A 4,686-nucleotide genomic window follows, 5' to 3' on the forward strand; every position below is an offset into this window, starting at 1 on the left:
GGGTCTCTCCCAAAATATTTTGTGAAGGTAAGACCAGTATTTTAACATAGTCGTAGCACGGCGACACGAAGAATTGGAAAAGATAGCCGCGAGGGAAAGCTGCTGACAGCTAGACTCTCGGGTGCAGCGGTTAAACCAATATCGCGCCCTAGCGGCTATGAGGTTCTGATGCTGAAAGCACGCAGTTGTGGAATGAAATCTCTGCCCGTACGGCCGAATTTCAATGACGGCAAAATGCACTAACGCCTCGTTAAGATTACAGCTATAAGCAGGTAGAAGTAGCAAACCCTAGAAATCCGCGCGATTTGCCATCTAAGCGGGCGGAATGCAAGGCGGCCAGCTCTATCGGTCTGGAACGGATTTTCTCGCGAAGGCTATAGAGGAACACCTTTCCGCTTCACCGGAATCTGTTTCTAGGCTGCACTAGCACGTAAACGTTCGGTCGGAAATTGAACATGGCGGCAGAGAGTTTATTGTTCTATGCTATAATAATCTTTAACGATCTGTCTGGTAAGTCCTTTTCGATTCACAATAGAAATAAAAGGCTTTTAGAGGGATCTATCTATCTATCTATCTATCTATCTATCTATCTATCTATCTATCTATCTATCTATCTATCTATCTTAGTCGCCTACGTCTGGGTGCTCTCATGATGGCCTCCTTGACTTAGTGTAGACCAGAATTGGCATGGGAAGGTAAGAGGATTTGACGAATATAACTGTCAAGTCATAACCTGAATAACGTGAAAATCCTGTCGCGTACGTCGCGAAACCCTCTCCTCCAGACACGTGTAGCACACACCCGTTTACCACAGGCCGCGGTGTACGGGTATGCGCCACAGGTGATAGATAGTTTATATCTACCCATGAACGGCAAGAACAGACAGTGGTAATTTAAATGCGAGAGTGTTAAGAAAAACCAACATCGCAGCGTTGACCCGAGGAATGGAAATAAAAATTAGGATCCCAGCAGGAATCGAACTCAAGCATTCTGCGTGACAACCGGGTATTCTACCCCAGAGCCATACCAGGTCTATAAACTAGTTTGGAAAAACGGCCAATGCAGGCGTAATGTCGGGGCAACGTCAATTGTGGTGGCGGTGCTGGCTATCTAATTTTACAAGAAAGCAATAAACACTACATATGTACTCCTACGATACAGGCGTCATATCAGGTTAACGTCAGTCGTTCCAGTGTTGGCTCCGCTTTTATAGCAGTCTAATAAACATTACATTTGTATTCTGTGATTCAGCAAGCAATACTGAAGCATTGCTCGACACCGGAGGAATACATTAACGAAAGTTACACATGACATTCCCATGATTGCACCACAATGTGCATTAAGTTTCGATAATACGGACGTATGTACTCTAACATCAGGGCTGACGTTACGTCGCACCACAAGTTACCCTTTAAACACCAGTGTTGTCGACGTGCCTGGTAAGCCCACGATGTGCACACACAGCTACTACACTTCCAGAAACACGTAGATCCATCTCGTAACGCTGGGCTCGAAGCCATAAATTACAGCATAGAAATACTCGCTGACTGCTTCGCATGAAACCGATTCCCACAACGCGTGGGATCTGCCGAATTTCTTTAGTTGTCCAGCTATATTTGTACATATATAATATTCATTAGCTTCCAGCAGTCGCCGACAATTACACCGCCCAACAGTCAAGTGAGACTCGCCAGTTTAGCCAACAATAGCTAATATTTACCAACGCTACCCAACGCCATTGACAGCCAAACTTATACAGGGCTAGCCATCAGTTTGCCAATTAGCACGCACTACCCAACAAAAACCTATGGCTAGCCAGCGCAAAGGCAATATTTACCACTAATTAGCTACTACTAGCCAAAATTAGCGTGCATTAGCCAACACTAGCTTACAATCCGTTTGTGTAAGTCAACACTAGGAAGCGCATTGCCGACAAAACCCAGCCCTAGTCAATGGTTACCCGGTACTCGACACAGTTAACCAGCACTAAATATTGGACGTTTGACGAACCCGTCTTGCCACAGTGCCTCTTATGGCATGTATGTGATATCGTTTGTGTTATGTTATGCGTATTCTGATATGGCAGAGAGAGAAACTGCTTCATTGATGTCGTTTCATTGATTCTATTTGACGCCATGAGATGTGCCTGTTTGTAATGCATGCAAACACATTCGGGAGATTAACATGAATGTGAATTTCAAAAATAAATTAAAAAAACAGACTCCCTTGTGCATTCGCCTAAGACGACTCGAAGGCGAAATCCATCTTCTTTTCCTTCTCAATAAATGTATTGATCCTCCCCACCCCCCTCGAAAAGCTTCTTTTTTTTGCACCCAACGTGGTTTTGCACTGCCTCCAGCATCGGATGCATTGCAAGCTTTTTGCATCTCACCTGGTTTCGCACTGCCTCCGTGATCGGCCCACTTTTGACCAAGTGGTGATGTCATATGCTGACGTCATTAGGTGACGTCATGATGATATCATAGTAACGTCGTGATGACGTCACTAATTTTGGTGATTTGTGACGTCATTGTGACGTTATCACGTGATGATTATTTTTTGCATCACTCGAGTTGACGCCGCTGACGCGGGACGCCGACACCGATGACCAATTTTCGCGTTTGTTGAGGCGTCTAAAGCTTTCGTCTTAACACTGCTTCAATACTGCTAGAGGCACATACGTGCCTGCACTAAATCGGCCTTGAAGTAACATTGTTCAAGAAACATGACGTATCATATTAAATAACTATCCGCAAAATAAGATCACGCGTGAGTAACCCATCCAGTCACAATACCATTATTCTCGATAACCAAATGGGGGCTAATATATCCGGTGACGTGTGTTCCTCCGTTCCTAATGTTATATATTGCAACACCTTCGTCGTATTTCCTGATGCACCACCATCGCAGCACGGGCATGCCATCTTATGAAATCAATAATTATCGATCCGTGTGGTGTTGCTAAGGTCATACAATTGTTAAATATATCCGACTAGCCTGGCCGCGACAGTATTTATCCCAAAAATTCTAAGGAACACCGCTTACTTTTAATTGATTATTGTTTAAGAACATTTTCAGCGGTATCTCGATGCCCATCACATCCCTGCCGAGTGGAATATCGGTAAAGTAATTCCACCCCACAAGATCAGCAATTAGAATGAGCTTAACCCTTATCGTCCCACCTTCGTATCTAGCGCATCCGGCAAAGCGCATGAACATATTCTGTTTCTTCACCTCATTTCTCCAATCAATCTCGTTGTTTTTCCATTCACAACACGGCTCTTGTAAATCACTTTCTTGTGAAACTTAGCGACTCCCCTACAGCCACAAGCAACGCCTAATGCTGCATATATAGTATTTCCATGGGTGATTGCGCTTTTCTTGGTTACTCAAAGGCATTCGATAAAATCGGCCAGAAGAAACTTTTAGGTGCGAAGCACCTTACGGGGGCCCTGCAACACTTTTCGAGCATGTTCAAAAAGCGCTGCCGATCGGTAGTCGAGGCTCCCGAGAACACGCGAGCCAAATATTACAGCGATGCGCACGGCCTGGAATTTACAATAAATTCTCAAAGTCAGCTGAAAATCGCTCCCTCTTCTCTCGACAAATGATGTATTAGTCCGCAAAATATGACGCGACTGTCGGCAGTTCCACCATTGGCTGATGTTATAATCACGATAACACCCTCATTATTACTTTCGTTGTTAATTTTGAGTTCAATAAGTAGATAATATGTATGTTTATATTCTATTATCGCGTTAAAAACACCGAACAAACATTAATATTAGCACTTCCGGTCTCACCGACAGCTCGTCTGCTCGTAGTTGCGTGGTTCCGTTTTCTTCGCCATGCGCAGTGCCGAAAACGTGAATATTTCTGTGCTTTTGACCATCGCCGGTTGCCGTTGAGAGTGGCAGCCGTTCGAGTGTTGCCTCGTCAGCTGAGAACTGCATCGTCGGCACGTTCTCACGACCGCGAGGCACGGGCGCAGCGTGTCTCCGATAACAATGCTGGCGTCCGGTAATGGCGGCGCTTCGGGGTCGTCTGCCAGTGCCGTCTTACGAGGCGGTGTATCGGAGTATGGGCCGATCTCAGCTGTCATTCGTTCCAAACGAGCGCGCAGGTGTGCTTCCATGGTTGGCAGAGCGATGAGAACACTACGGCGTTCGAGGTGCACACCCAACATTACCAAACCGACGCGCAGTTTTCAAGCACGCGCGATACACAGAGCGATCGACTCCGCTCGACGAGAACGACGCAAGCCGACCGGAAGTGGCGGCACAGACCACGTGGTTGCGCCCAGACGTCAGAGAGAAAAAAAATGAAGAAAAAAACTCCGCCAGCGCTTTTGGGCGGAGCCTCGCTCCTCTGCGCTGCCTCCCTCGACTCGCTGCCTAGCTTTCCGCGCGGTCGCGGCGTTGAGTTGAGGGAGAAAGCTGCGGAACGTGATCTCTATAATTTGGTAACACCACTTAGACTTGACGGATTCGAAAAATGTTTGCGGCATATGACTCGTGAAGAGTCATACGTCAATAATGAGACTATTCCAATATAACTAAGAAAGGTGTTGCAGGGCCCCTTTACGGCTTCGGGTTGTCGGCGTCTCCCGTCGTCGTAGCCCGTCATGGTGTCTCCTGCAGTCGCCCGTTACGGTAAACCAAGTGGCAAATAAGACGGCGCGTTCGC

This window comes from Rhipicephalus sanguineus, unplaced genomic scaffold (assembly GCF_013339695.2).
Source record: "Rhipicephalus sanguineus isolate Rsan-2018 unplaced genomic scaffold, BIME_Rsan_1.4 Seq1138, whole genome shotgun sequence".
NCBI lineage: Eukaryota > Metazoa > Arthropoda > Arachnida > Ixodida > Ixodidae > Rhipicephalus > Rhipicephalus sanguineus.